This window comes from Aethalodelphis obliquidens, unplaced genomic scaffold, assembly GCF_003676395.1.
Source record: "Aethalodelphis obliquidens isolate GAN/ISIS:26980383/991018 unplaced genomic scaffold, ASM367639v1 scaffold2, whole genome shotgun sequence".
Taxonomy (NCBI): domain Eukaryota; kingdom Metazoa; phylum Chordata; class Mammalia; order Artiodactyla; family Delphinidae; genus Aethalodelphis; species Aethalodelphis obliquidens.
Window position 1 is genome coordinate 15,168,783 of NW_020837946.1, and position 15,973 is coordinate 15,184,755.

General features: G+C 41.6%; 1 long non-coding RNA gene across 1 annotated transcript in view; it reads right to left on the minus strand.

Moving 5' to 3' along the window:
- Positions 1-584: 584 nt before the first annotated feature.
- Positions 585-15,973, minus strand: part of LOC113627531 (uncharacterized) — a 17,273-nt gene continuing 1,884 nt past the window's right edge. The window contains exon 2 of the long non-coding RNA XR_003435590.1: positions 585-1,031. This is a non-coding gene — a long non-coding RNA (uncharacterized LOC113627531). The remainder of the gene's footprint in view (positions 1,032-15,973) is intronic.

The window sequence follows — 15,973 nt, forward strand, 5'->3', positions numbered from 1 at the left end:
CCTGAGACAACTCAGGTCAAGTTTTAGGGGGAGGTGACCTCAGTAAGTGCTAGTGAAGGAGCAGGAAAGTGAGAAGGGGTAGAGACAAAGCCCAATAAATAAATGGTACATAAATGAGCAGCCTTCCCCTCCAGGCATCTGGGGCTCAGTCTCCCTAGGGACCCTCTGAGGAGCCACATAGAAGCTTCTCAGAATGGCCTCCCCAAGAGGGGAAGATGAGCTCTTTATCCACAGACTCTGTTCCCTCATTGGCAGAGTGCTGCCTGAGGTTATTAAGTTCCTGAGTCTTCCAGGCTTCCTTGATCTACACAAATAGAACAGACACCAAAAATCTTTTGAATTAGAAAAAAATTCCGGACAGAAAAGCAGAGGGTGCCTGCTCTTCTTTTATTTTAATTTTTTATTTTTATTGAGGTAACACTGATTTATAACATTATATAAGTTTCAGGTGTACAACTAATTCAGAAAGATATGTGCACCCCTATGTTCTCACAGCGTGACTTACAATTGCCAAGATATGAAAACAACTTAATTGCCCATCAACAGAGGAATGGATAAAGAAGATGTAGTGTATGTGCACAATGGAATATCAGCCATAAAAAATGTTCCCACTCCTTGAGCTAGGAACTCCGAGAGGGGGGCAGAGGAGACTGGAAGGGGACGGGCTGGGAGGGAGAAGAAAGTTGGTCTCTAGCCGCTCTGTTTAGAAAAAAACTTATCAATAGACGCATTTTGTTAATTCATAATGTTGTCCTGACATTTTCGTTGTAGTTTGGTTCCTTCCTCCCTCCCTCCCTCCTTTCCTTCCTTCCTTCCTTTTCTTCTTTTCTTCCTTTTTTGAAGTTAAAAAAAAAAAAACTGCTTAAGCTTTGTCAGTCCCTCACACTTCCCCTGGAAGGGAGCCTGTGCATCTAAACTGGCTCACCACCACCTGGTGGCAGCTCCTGGGATTGCAGGCAAAGAGCTTTGGTCAATGACACCCTGGGTATAATCAATTTCAATCCGATTTATTTCCTTGGAGAAAAAGGCCACTGAAACGTAAAATGAAAATAAAGATGTTACGGGATGATACTCTGTGTAGTTCCGGGGATTCTTCTATCCTTTTAATAGACTTGGTCTTCTAATACGTATAGTGATACCACACGGGAAGGTAAAAGAATTGAATAATTGCCACATGTTTAAAAAAATAATCGCATATCAATGAAGATTAATTTTGATGACACTGAAGTGATGCTGCTGAAGTGAAATGAAATATTTCATGAATTCAGAGCAAATGCCACAACAGCACATATGATATTAACCAGTGAGAATATTGAAAAAGATTTTTCCTTTATTATGGGATTTCTTGAAGCTTTTACACTGTGGATGTTACTGGGAATTTCCACAAAGAGGTTTTAGTTTGCAGCTTTCCAACAATGAACAGTGGTATCAGTCTACAACTCCTTAAACCAGTGTTTTTTATATCACTATTTGGAAATACCTGCCCTACAGAATGCCCAAAATACATTTGAAGCAAATACTTTCTTTCCTTTATATAAAGATAAAAAAGATTTAAATTTTAAAATGTGCATTCAATCTTATTTCTGCTTTTATTTTTAAGAAAGTAATTTTTAAAGTAAATAAAGAACACATTTACTCAAATTTTACCATTGTTCTACATGTTTTATTTTTCATTCTTAATGATTTTTAGAAAGCAGTCTATTTAGAAAAATAAACAGCTGATAAACAGTTTTGATACAGCTTCTTCACTCAAGTTTAATGAGCACTTTTTATCTCACCAAATCTTAGTATCTAATTATTTCTACATAATCTAAGCACCTCATTTTGGATTTGAAAAGAGAAGGATAACTGAAGTTCTATTTCTTAAAAACAGTGGAATATAGACTTAGCCATGTCCTCCCTTCTTTAATATCAGAGACTTCCGGGGGAAAGGTTTGGGACATAGGATAGCTGGTGACATAGATTGCATCCCCATTTACATATGTGAAAAGAGACATAAATGAATTTGTGCTTCTCACCTTCATCCATCGATTTTTTAAATTAGCAAAACAAGTTTTTTTAAAAAATAAATAAATTAGACCTCTGAACTTCACACTTAAGAATAGTTAAAATGGAAATTTTTGTTATGTATATTTTACCACAATAAAAAGTTTAAAGGAGGGTGATGAGGAGAGAAAAAAAATTTTTTTAAAGAAGATGTTGGGGGTAGGAGTTTATTAATTAATTAATTTATTTTTGCTGTGTTGGGTCTTCGTTTCTGTGCGAGGGCCTTGTCTAGTTGCGGCAAGCGGGGGCCACTCTTCATCGTGGTGCACGGGCCTCTCACTATCGCGGCATCTCTTGTTGCGGAGCACAGGCTCCAGACGCGCAGGCTCAGTAGTTGTGGCTCACGGGCCTAGTTGCTCCGCGGCATGTGGGATCCTCCCAGACCAGGGCTCAAACCCGTGTCCCCTGCATTAGCAGGCAGACTCTCAACCACTGTGCTACCAGGGAAGACCAGGACAGAAATTTTTAAACATTTAATAAGTCACTAGAAGCTATAAACTATCCAAATGTATCAAATTCCCTTTACTATTGAAATACTAACATCTTAAAGGGGTTCCCTTTTCCCTCTTTCCTCAGAGAAGGATGTTCTAATAATTTCTTAGGCCAAATCAGGACTGTCAAATTACTAGATTCCTGGTAGACAAGTACTTTGTAAACATGCTGACTAGTATTTCAGTCTATCTATCATGCCTTGAGTATTCACTTTTAAAATGCCAAGAGTTTCTTAATCATTCTGTCAATTACGGATCCAGGGGAATGAAGCTTGGTTTGACGTCTGTGTATAAAAGCAAGTCCACTGATAGAGCAATAACTTATTTTAATGTCCAAAATCCATGGCCATGAGTTTGACTAATTTATCACATTGGCTGGAGAAAATGAAAGTCCTGTTTCAGGAAATATCCAGCCTGGCCTAATTTCCCTGTGGAGATGGGAGCTGGGAGCTGGGAGCTGGGAGCTGGGAGAATCTGCTTGATACAATGCACTAGTGTTGCGCTAGGGAAATTCAAAGGCCCAGAGGTTACCTAGAGGTACAGAAAGAGAACTCAAGGAGCCCAGTTCAGATACACTGAATGGCCTACATCTAACATCACTAAGATATCCTTAATGATCCAGAAAGAAAGTACCAGAGTTGAAGATCAAACTAAACCCTGGAGACCTTTTGTTTCAGTCTTTCAGGTAGCTACTTAACTGTCTGAATAATAGTCATTATTATTAACCATTGTTTTTTTTTAAAAAAAGGGAAACTTTCCACCAATCCTCAGCATACACATTGAGATTTGCATGGCCCTAAGCTAACTGGAGCTTAAACAGCCCCTGTGGTTTCCCTCTGAGCCCTGGTCCTGCTTTTGAGCAATGACCAATTGCAAAGAGGAGTTTGCTGTGCACCTCAGGAGCCATCAGACTTTTACTCTGTATGTGTTTGATGTACTTCCTTTTCAACACATATCTCCCCCTTTCAATTTCTATTCAGAAATACCTACTGATTTTGCATTTGAGTGATGCAGCTCTTCTTGTCAAGCAAACCAATAAATTCAACTTTGTTTCAGACTGCTGTATGGCCATCTTTCTTTCTTTCTTTCTACACCATAAAATATTAAGATACCTAATAGGAAATCAAAGACCAATTATTGCAAACATTTTAGGGGCACTTATACCAGGGACTGAGAATCCATATACCCTCAGGGGCCAGGTCAGTAATACAGACAAGAGAAGGGGCTGGAGCAATACCAAGAGGATGAAAACTGGTCAGAATGTAGCTCTTCTAAAGCAGAAACTGATTCTCAGCTCCAGGAATTGTGGATTCCTGGCAATGTGACAATGCTAGTTTACTGTTGAACCATCTTCTAATTCTTTTAGAAAAGTTATAAATTTATTTATTTATTTATTTTTTGCGCTACACGGGCCTCTCACTGTTGTGGCCTCTCCCGTTGCAGAGCACAGGCTCCGGACGCGCAGGCTCAGCGGCCATGGCTCACGGGCCCAGCCACTCCGTGGCACGTGGGATCTTCCCGGACCGGGGCACGAACCCGCGCCCCCTGCATCGGCAGGCAGACTCTCAACCACTGCGCCACCAGGGAAGCCCCTAAATTTATATTTTAATGTGAACATTCTAATGTTTAAAAGAGTTAAATAAAACATAGCCACAGGCCAAGTAAGGAGTGTGGACTGCCGGTCTGTGACTTCAGGATGAGAATATTTTAGACATTGTGTTGAGCCGTGGTGCTAATAAAAGAGCCTGCAGTCTAGAAAGGAAACAGATATGTGGGTATTGAGGTATTAGGTAAAATGCTATAATCAAAAGGTTCAAGGTTGACAAGGGGCACAGAGAGACTAGGAAACCTCCTAAGATCTAACTCGGTTTCATATCGCCTTTGCAATATGTATCAGACTGTTTATTAGGAATTTGAATGTGTGCAGGCCACGTCTCAGGTCTACAATGTTAGTACAGGAATCCAGGGTCCCAGTAAAGTAAGCCTGTTTCCTATTATGAGAACATTCATCTTAGTAGCTGGCTGTTGACCTCCCCCCTCCCCCCTCCCCGAGCCCAAGAAAGTAGTCTTGACTAAAGATACACACAGCGTTTATCTACCAGTGGTGACTTTGCTACCCAGAGAACGTCTGGCAATGTCCGGAGACGTTTTTGGTTGCCGCGACTGGTGGAAGGGGGAAGATGCTACCGGCATCTAGTGGTTAGTGGCCAGGGACCCTGCTAACCATCCTCAATGCACAGGGCAGCCCCACCAACAAAGAATTCTCTGGCCTAAAATGTCAAAAGTGCTGAGGGTGAGAAACCTTGGCCTCGAGTTTATAATCATATATCCTGCAGCAAATATTCGATATTTCATTTCTATCTGCTTTGATATACTGTGGACGAAAATATGTTAGCTGCCATGTCAGTAAACGAAGGATATTGCAGCCATCTAGACACCAGCTACTGCAGCTGACCGCAATGGTGCACCACGAGGGGATTCAGGACGGAGAAAAGCAGGACACTGACCCCAGATAGTTAAGGTGCATATCAAAAGAATGATTTCAATGACTCTTGCATTTTCCCATAGAAACCCACTAAAGTCATTAACTTGAGATATCTGGTTTTCTTTAATTAACAGTCATTTTTTGATGTTCCCACCTCCAGGTTTTTTTAGCAAGAACTCCTCTATATCCTGGTTCCTCCCTTTACATCTTCAAAGCAGTCCCTCAGAGCTAATCAGGGAGGCTGCCTCCTGGGCTCAAGTCCTCAGCAAGTCCGCCAAATAAAACATAAGTCTCAACTTTTAGGTTGTGTTTTTTTCTGTTTTTGTTTTTTTCAGTCAACAATACCATGGCTGAGAATTTTTTTCTCTCTCTCCTTCCTCCAGCATTGCCCAGCCTAGCTGGGTCTTCTCTCTCTATTATGCAGAGAAATTCTGCCTGCCTCTTGTTTCTACTCCCAAACTGGCACATATAAAACCAATTCACAGCTCAACTAAACAAACAGCTTCCTGTTAACAGGATCCAGGCTCCACAAAAGGCCGTTGACTATTATTATTGTGATTTCTACTTAATCATATCCTTGGGATCCCACCTTCCTAACCCAAGTTGCTTATCAAAATATTTCTTTCCAATAAATAAAGTGCTTTCCCAAGAGGAATCTGATGAATGAAGTTTGCTTTAAATTTTTACTCGCCATTTCAACAGATTGTTGTGAACTTTGAAGTGATATTTAACACAAAATCTAGCTCATTCTTGTGCACCTTTGTCACAAATTGTATGAAATTCTGATTGTATCAAGGTGTAGGGATTTTTAATACATAAAATATATGTAAGAATTGAAACAACTCATGCGACTACACATCAGATTAAAGCTAACAAGCGTGCTGTTTTTTCCTGTGTCCCAAAACAATGCGGAGTGTTGTGAAGCTGGCCTAGTTTTTCTCACTGCTCTTTGTCAATTTTTGACTAAATGGAGGTTGTGTTAAAGGAGATGTGGGGAGAAAAGAGAAACCGTATGTGTGCTAGTTTGAGGAAAGGAGGTGAGACCAGTTACCTCCATGGCTCACAAGACTGAGAACACCAGGAAAACTCCTCCTGAACATACAGTTGATGTAACATTAAAACAAAATATTCACAAGTTAGAATTCAGGCAGAGAGTCCAGAAATTGACTTGATCTAGATTCAGAGAACTGGCCTGACGGCTACAATTTCCCATGAGACTGCTCATTCCAGCTCTGTCACTGCTGGTTCTAACATCTCTCCTTTTCCTGCTGTCGCTCCCGCTCAATGACTGTGTGATATTAAAGTAAAGGTAAGGTTCTTCCTTCCTCGCCTATGAGAACAGAAACCAGCATAGTTTCTTGTGCCTGTGTTAAACAGCGCTGAAATGGGGCATATTGTCCTTACATTAAACAAGAAGCAAAAGTGTCTTATCTGCTTGCTCCAGGAAATAAATACTTGCTCCTGGAAGAGAAGACTTGAGCCAACCGAAAGAGCTTACTTATCAAGACTAACGTCTTGCTCATCAGGACCGGCTTCAGGACCCTTGCTCCACTGTGCCCACTAATACAAAGCTATTGTGTTGTAACCCCTGCCCAGTGCCAACCAGTAACTCAGCTTCCAAGACCTGCCTTAATGTCACACAACCAGGCCTCAAACCCTATAAGCATCGTCCCCTGACTTCCCCTTCTGAGACACTAATACAACCTTTAAAGACATGGTCTTCCTTCCTGTAACAGGTGTAGTAAATTCGGCTTTGCTTGGCCAACAGGTTTTCTGGTGGTTTGAAGAGCCAACAGTTGACAAGTACTTCTTAAGAAAAATGGGGATGAACAATGAAATAAATGACTCTCTCCTAAAATGGAAATAAGTAGTTGTTTAAAGTCTAGAGGTGGGAATGTAAAATGAGCCACTACGGAAAACCGTGCATGGTTCCTTAAAAAGGAATTCTAAACTTAGAATTACCATATGATCCAGCAATTCCACTCCTACATATAGACCTAAAGGAATAGAAAGGGACTCACGTTTTAGAACATCTATGTTCATAGCAGCATTAGTCCAGTAGCCAAAAGGTGGAAGCAACCCAAGTGTCCATTGATGGAGGAATGGATAAACAAAATGTGCTATGTACACATCTCTGAATGCAAGGATCCAGAGTAGAGAGTTAACACTTACTTTACTGTGTGGCTGGTTGCTCCCAGAGAAAGCCTTTTACCTGTGTGGTCTCAGTTGTTACAGAGGTCTGGGAATTAGAACTTATTGTAATAGGGAAGAACAAATTACTTTAACCTTTGCATCTTATTGTTTTTGCGACAAGTTAATCACTAAAGGGATGTTGCCTATAAGCTTATATTATACATCATGGCCTATCTCTGGGAACCCTGCCTCCTATGTAATGAGCATTAAGCTAAAATATCTTTGTTTAGGTCACAGGAAACATCCTGACCAGGCCCACCTGTGAATGACTGCAGGAAGGAAGAGATTAACACATCCCCTCTGGAGGCTGAACGGAACCAGGAAATGTTTGACTTTACTCCCTCCCCTTTTAGCATAAATAAAGCCTGCATTCTAACTTGGGGAAGATGGTTCTTTGGGACACTAGTCCACCATCTTCCGTCTGCTGGGTTTCCGAATAAAGTCGCTATTCCTTGCCCCAACCCCTTCTCTCTCAATCTATTGGCCTGGTGTGTGGTGACCAGTACGAGCTCGGACTCTGTAACATTATTATCTTCATTTTGCAGATAGAGAAGGAGAAGCTTGGAGGGGTTCCCTTTATGTGCTTCATGGGTGAGCAATGAAGACACCAAGTCCATGCACTTTCTGCCACGTCCCCTGGTATGTGTCTAAGAGCAGGAGAGAAAAAAAGTCTGAGGATGAGGAGAGAGCCAAGGAAGCACCATGCTTGGCTGGAAGCCAGCAGAGTGCCACCAACCAGTGCTTTCAAAGTCTAAATGGCAAAGGAATCTTGACTTTCTCCTGTATTATAGTCCTTGGCCCCTCTAAGTACTCTGCCATTAGCTCAGCTTCCCTATGAGGAAGCTAATACACAAATCTCGAGTTAATCCCTTAGCTTCTCTGAGCCCCAAGATTTCCAGCCATGCAAAAGGCAGGCATTCCTTAATGATCTACCGTTCACGGATGCTACAAGAGGTAAAAAGGACATCAGTGATCCCTGGAGGAAAGATCTGTTGTCACAATTTTGACAGAGAAATCTTGGGCTGGGTGGCTATGAATTAAACACACTAAGCAAACCAACGTGGAAGGAGGGCGCTAAACTGGAATCCACAACTGTTCTCGTGCACAGTTTGTTTCACATTTCTTTAGCATGTGCAACCTTGGCATGTGCTATTATAACCTCCTAGCTGCTGAGTCCAGAGAGATGGGAAAGGCAGAAGTACCTCAGCCAAAAAAGGAAAGAGACTTTCCCCTAAAGTGTCCGTTCCTTGATGATCTGAGCTATTTTTTCCCCATGCCAGCTTGCACGGCGACTCATGCTGCAAGTGCAGCTGCAAATTCCATGCTGTCTGGTTATTTTAAATTCGGCCAAGAGCAAACGCACCTCCCAAGTGCTTTATTGCTGGCAGCTGGAGGAGCAATTGCAACAGATAGTTTATCCAATGGGCCCACTTGGAGAGGCGGCCTTCCAGGATTCTAGGAAGTGATGTCATGAGAATGAGGAGGAACTGTTATCCAAAAAAATAAATAAAGGAAATGATTCCAGTCACTTCTGCATTGCAGTGGGGCAGAGTTGTGTGAAAAGATGCGGGTTGTGTTTTCCACTAGAGAATCTATCATTTGTGCCTTACTGATTGAGGAAAGAAATACTTTCCTGGGCATGGTCTGGAAGACTATTACATTAAGAAATGAATAAAAATGAAAACCTGCCATATAACAAAGTAACATAATCCTGGCAATAAACCATTTATGAGGCTTTAGAACTTAGCAAAATGGGAGCTGGGAAACATAGCTGGGGAAAAATGTACCAGTAACAAAATAATTTTTAAAAAGGGGGGGGGGTACTTTGACACCTAGAGGAACCATAGTAGTAAAGGAAAGCCCCAGTGTCTATATTTTGAGGGCCTGGACAGTGGAGATGCAATGCCTGCCCCTCTTATACAAATTCTTTTTGTATAAAAGTAAGACGTTCCTTATGCTAAGTAATAGGTGGTTAGGGTGTTATTTCTACTTTCAGCAAATTCATAGAGACAAGTCAAATGAGGTGATCAGGAAGTGCTAGAAATGTCAGATAGATGCTAAATCTGGGAGTAAATATCACACTCTTTCTTAGAACAGTCCTTGAAGAAGTGCTCCAGCAAAATGAAGGAATAAAGAAAGAAAGCATAGAATCCAAAAAATAGTGGGTCCAACTAAGAAAAGTGATGAAAGGCAGCCTTAGAAGGAGAGCTGGGCCGCTGGCTGATTAGTCCTGATGGGAACAGAAGGATGGAGGGAAGGAGACGCTTCAGGGGAAAAGGGGAGGGACATCCCCAACAGAATATCTAATTGGCGAAAAAGTATGGGGAAAAACTGTGATTGTGATTAAGGCAAACAGTGCAGGAATAGAAGAAAGAAAGAATAAAATAGAGACCATTAGAAACTCCAGGAAAGATGAAAAGGTGGATGAAAGAAAAGGCAATCAGAGCAATAAGCTGATTCTGCAGTGAACAATTTTTACACAGACATCACCATTGGAAACATACTGACTGATTTTCAACTTGTAGAAACAGCCTATAGACAATATATGGAGAACTAAGTTATGGTTACAGAAGAAAATATAAATGGTATTGACCTTGGCAGTGTAAAAGGAAAACGACAGAAGATGGAAGGAGAGAGGACAACTAAAGGAAAGGTTAGGGGTGTTTATATCTTCTTTTGATAATTAGGGGATCACAAGATCTGGCTGTAGTCTAGAAGAAATAATGGTGCTTAAATATTATTCAAACCATAAGTGTAACTTGTTGAGACCATAGTGATATCATTTGATATGTTGAGAGAATGAAGGAATGGAGAATAAAAGGACCAGAGCCCAACAGATAGTGACTAAAACTGAGTCAAAACAGCAGAATCCTACTAGATAGCAGTTTTAGACGTATCTACCGGAAGAAATGACTAAGAGAGGAAAAAGTGATTGCCTCTGGGAAGCAGGCTAAGGAGGTGCAGGGGACAGATCAAAAGGCTATTATTTTTCACCATAAATATTTCACTTCTACTAGATTTGAACAATAAAACTGTATGCCCAGGTGACTTAGATTTAAAAATCATATTTTAAAAATCTGTCGTATGAATGAAGGCAAAAAGAACGCTTCCTTATTGTCACATCCCTTGTTTGCATAAAATTCACTTCAAAATATAATAAAGCTTTTTATGAGTATGCTACCAGTTGTGTAAAAGTTGGAGTGTGTGTGTGTGTGTGTGTGTGTGTGTGTTGTGATGGTTAATTTTGTGTGTAAACTTGACTGGTATATATAGATATAGATAGATATAGATATACCAGTATATCTATATACACTTATACATGCATAAAATATCTCTGGAAAAGCACAAAACATTGCTTGCAAGGAGAGGAACTGGGTGGATTTGTAGCTGAAAGTGGAGATAAAGTTCTCACTCCATATCCTTTAATATTTAAAAATTTTAAATGTTAGAAATACACCACCTGCACATGATATAAAATAAAATAAATAAATGTAAATTCAATAAGATTTGCTATGTTTGGTTTTTAGCTAATATTTTTAATTAGGATCCCGTAAAGAATGTATTGCTAAAACATACATTTCTGGAAATTAAAAAACAAAACTAAAAAACGGAGCCAAAGTTCTTTTTTCTTTTTGCGGAACGCGGGCCTCTCACTGTTGTGGCCTCTCCTGCTGCGGAGCACAGGCTCCGGACGCGCAGGCTCAGCGGCCATGGCTCAAGGGCCCAGCCGCTCCGCGGCATGTGGGATCCTCCCAGACCGGGGCACGAACCCATGTCCCCTGCATCGGCAGGCGGACTCTCAACCACTGCGCCACCAGGGAACCCCCTTTTTTATTTTTCAACATTTTATTTTGAGATAATTTTAGACTTACAGAAAAGTTACCCCCAAAAATGACAGAATTCCCATATATCATTCACCCAGCTTCCCCTTACATTAACATTGTACATAAATATAGTATAATTACCAACAGCAGGAAATCAACATTGGTACAATATCACTAACTAAACTAAACAGAACTTGTAGCCAAAGTATTAACCTTGATGCCCACACAGCATTTAGAAATTGCTTGCTGACTGCAAGAAAAGTCTAGAAGTAAATACTCAGCCAGTAAGTTTCTAAAATGCTCTTTTGTTTTTTCCACTGTAGCACCCATAGCAATTTCCTCCATTGTCTAGATGGAAGAAAGGATCATCAGACTTGTTGATTGTACCATTTTTCTTGTCCCTAAACGAGTGCCAGTTTCTGATTCCTTGTCCCAGTGCTCAGCAAAGCACTTCCACGATTTAAACTGCAGTCCATTTCCAGCTGACCCCAGGCATAGAGGTGATGTGTGCTTACATCTTACCTTCACCATCTCTTCCCCACCTTTCATTGTCACTTTCTGATTTGCCCTCAATCCAGGCAAACGACTTCTTCAGGGGAGCCTCAGGACTGATACTTCTGTACCCCACCAAGACCCACCCTGTTCCCCAGCTCCCACACACCTTTTCACGTCAGTCTTGCATGGCTTCAGTCTCAAAAATGTTGGTACTGGATTAATATGCTGCTCCAAGAGGAATTCACCTGCAATATGGGAGTCCTATAGGCAGCATGATACACTGGGACAGTGTTGATGGGGGAGGGGCAGGGAGCTAAGGAAACCTGAGTGTCTCTAGAACTGTCACTAACAAGTTTGGTGACCTTGGTCAAGTCACTCAACTGCTCTAGGTTTGCATTTTCCGGTAACATAAGAGGATGAGGCTAGATGCACATTTATTAATATTTTTGGCATTAAAGATATCTTTGAAAATCTGATGAAATAAATCTACAGAACCATACTTTCAGAAAAATGCACATTGTGTCTCAATATTTTTGTATAGCTAAAAGGGACAAAAATATGAAATTATAGGAGATCACAGACTTTCCTCTTCATTTCACATCCTAAAGAAGATACTGTATCAGTTCTACTTTCCTCAGGGCCTTTGTTATACAGTTCAGGGTGATGCGTAGAAAGGAGAATCAGAGGTAACAAGAGAAGCTAGATTGATTTACCTAAGGGTCAGGGCACTAATGCAGAAGGTGAGTAAGAATAGATCTAGGGTAGATAAAGTGTACTTAATCAAAATTAAAAACCTTCGTGCTTCCAATGGCATCATCAAGAAAGTGAAAAACAACACACAGAATGGGAGAAAGTATTTGCAAATCATATATCCAGTAAGGGACTTATATCCAGAATGTATGAAGAACTCTTGTAATTCAACAATAAAATGATAATCCAATTTTTTTTTTTTTTTAAATTTATGGCTGCGTTGGGTCTTTGTTGCTGCGCGCGGGCCTTTCTCTAGTTGCGTCGAGCGGGGTCTACCCCTTGCTCTGGTGCGCAGGCCTCTCATTGCGGTGGCCTCTCCCACTGCGGAGCAGGGGCTCTAGGTGCCGGGCCTCAGAAGTTGTGGCTCACAGGCTCCAGAGCGCAGGCTCAGCAGTTGTGGTGCACGGGCTTAGTTGCTCCATGGCACGTGGGATCTTCCTGGATCTGGACTCGAACCTGTGTCCCCTGCAGCAGCAGGCAGACTCTCAACCACTGCGCCACCAGGGGAGCCCTGATAATCCAATTTTTAAATGGGCAAAAGACTTGAATAGACATATCCCCAGTGAAGGTATACAAATTGCCAATAATATCATGAAAAGATGTTCAATATCATTAGTCATTAAGGAAATGCAAGTCAAAACCACAATGAGATGTTACTTCGCACCCACTAGGATGGCTATAGTAAAAAAAAAAAAAAGATGGACAATACCAACTGTTGGTGAGGTTGTGGAAAAATTGGAAGCCCCATACTTTTCTGGTAAAAGTGTGTAAAACAATTTGGAAATTCCTCAAGAAGTTAAATACAGGGACTTCCCTGGTGGCACAGTGGTTAAGAATCCACCTGCCAATACAGGGGACACAGGTTCAAGCCCTGGTCCAGGAAGATCCCACATGCTGCAAAGCAACTAAGCCCGTGTGCCACAATTACTGCGCTCTAGAGCCTGCGAGCCACAACTATTGAGCCCATGTGCCACAACTACTGAAGCCCATGTGCCTAGAGCCCATGCTCTGCAACAAGAGAAGCCACCGCAATGAGAAGCCTGCAACGAAGAGTAGCCCCCGCTCACTGCAACTAGAGAAAGCCCGTGTGCAGCAAGGAAGACCCAACACAACCAAAAATAAATTAATTTTTAAAAAAAGTAAAGTAAAGTAAACGTAAAGTTATCATATGACCAGCAATTCTACTCTTAGGTTTATATCCAAGAGAACTGAAAACTCATGTTCACAGAAAAACTTGTGCATGAATAATTATAGCAACATTATGCATAATAGCCAAAAGGTAGAAAAAATCCAAATGTCCATTAATAGATAAACAAAAAGTGGTATATCCACACAGTTGGATATATTCAGCCATAAAAAGGAATGAGGTATTGATGCGTACTACAACATGGATGAATCTTGAAAACATTATGCTAAGTTATGTTATGCTATATGAAACCATTATGCTAAAGAAACCAGACCAAAAAAAGGCCCCATATTGTATAATTCCATTTGTGTAAAATGTCCAGAACAGGCAAATCCGCAGGCAGTAGATTAGTGGTTGCCAGGGGACAGGGGAAGGAATAACGGTAAGTGACTGCTAGTGGGTACCAGTTTATTTACGGGGTGATGAAAATGTTCTGACATTAGTGGTAACGGTTTCACAACCTTGGGAAGACACTAAAGCTCACTGATTTGTAAAATAAAAGATCTGGGGGCAGAGGGGGAGAGAACAATGAGAAAGGGAGCCAGCATGGGTGGGAATTTGGGGAAGAAAAAGAGAAGAAAGTTTAAAGCACCTGCCTTATATGAGATATGGGAGAGATGGATGGGTAAAGAGGACTTTTAGGAAGTTTGATATGTATTTGGGATATATCTCCACCTCCCAGAAACTTTACAAATTACATATTTTAAAATTAATTTTGGAATTGGATTTGTGGGTTAGGGGGATGGGATATTGAATTTAGACTGGTTCGAAAGAATCCATTTATTTGGGGTTTACACATTCATTCAGTCAACAAATGTTTATTGAGCAACTACTGAGTGCCAGGCCCTGTTCTGTGGACATTAGGGTGCAGTGGTGAATAAGACAGGAGGAGGTACTGCCCTCCTGGAGCTTACAGTCTAGTGGTGTGTGTGTGTGTGTGTGTGTGTGTGTGTGTGTGTGTGTGTGTGTGTAGCAGAATGAGAGGCTCAGGCACAGACAATGAGGAAAAGTAAAAACATGATCAATTTCAAGTGGTGATAAGTGTTTTTACTAAAAAGGCAAAGAAAAGGAATAAAGAGTGGCAGGATTCTGAGGGTTATATTTTAGGGGTTCATGGAGTCCTTAAGCCCATGGGTTTAGAGCCTCCAGATTCAGAATCCCTGGACAAGTTAATTTCTATGTATCCCTTTTATCGAAAAAAAAAATCTGTACTATATGGAAGAGGTATGAGAGTAAACGTGACAAGAACTCAAACTAAATACAACGTTAGTAATTTGGAACCTGCCAATTTGGAATTTGTGCTACTGTAAAGAAGAGCTCGGCTGAGATTTCGTTTATATTATCAATAAAGAGTTTGTAGAGATTTCCCTGGTGGCACAGTGGTTAAGAATCCGCCTGCCAATGCAGAGTACACGGGTTTGATGCCTGGTCCGGGAAGATCCCACATGCCATGCCGCAGAGCAACTAAGCCCATGCACCACAACTACTGAAGCCCGTGCGCTCTAGAGCCCGCGAGCCACAACTACTGAGCCCATGCACCACAACTACTGAGACTGTGTGCCACAACTACTGAAACCCACGTGTCTAGAGCCTGTGCTCCGCAACAAGAGAAGCCACTGCAATGAGAAGCCTGCGCACCACAACGAAGAGTAGCCCCTCCTCGCTCGCCTCAACTAGAGAAAACCCGCACAGCAAGGAAGACCCACCGCAGCCAAAAATAAATAAATAGTTTGTAAAATAACGATGTTAAAGGGAAACCACCTAACTCCCTCAATTAACTGCAGCATTTCCTCAGGGTCCACCGTGCCGGAGGCACTGAGATAGACAGGGAGGCCCACACTTGGTGGATGATAAAACTGGAAGGAACTTTGGAGACGATCTAAGAATGACTTCAATCCCTTCATTGTACAGAGGAGGAAACTGATATTCAGAGGCTCAAGTGATTAGCCAAATTTCCACGGTTTACTAGTCACAGAGCTGGGATCACAGTTCAGGTGCCCTAATTCCAGGTCCAGTCAGAACATTCATTTAAAAATAATTGATATGTTAATGCAAGATTGTCTATTTACTAAATCAAGGACGTAAAGTTCCCTCTGAAACAATACATTGCTTCTTTGTTCTGCTTCTACCCATTAACAATAATGAAACAGCATTTTGTTTGGTGATTTTTTTCACTTATTCAGGTTCCCTATGAAACAAAACATTGCTTCTTAATTGTGTTTTTAGTTAACAATAATGACTGATTTTTTCATTCATTCAGCACAATGCTAGGCACCCACTAGGAACAGGAACGTCGTTCAGATGTAGCCCCTGACCTCAAAAAGGTAAACATCCAGGGCTTCCCTGGTGGCGCCGTGGTTGAGAGTCCGCCTGCTGATGCAGGGGACGTGGGTTCGTGCCCCCGTCCGGGAAGATCCCAGATGCCGCGGAGCGGCTGGGCCCGTGAGCCATGGCCGCTGAGCCTGCGCGTCCGGAGCCTGTGCTCCGCAACGGGAGAGGCCAT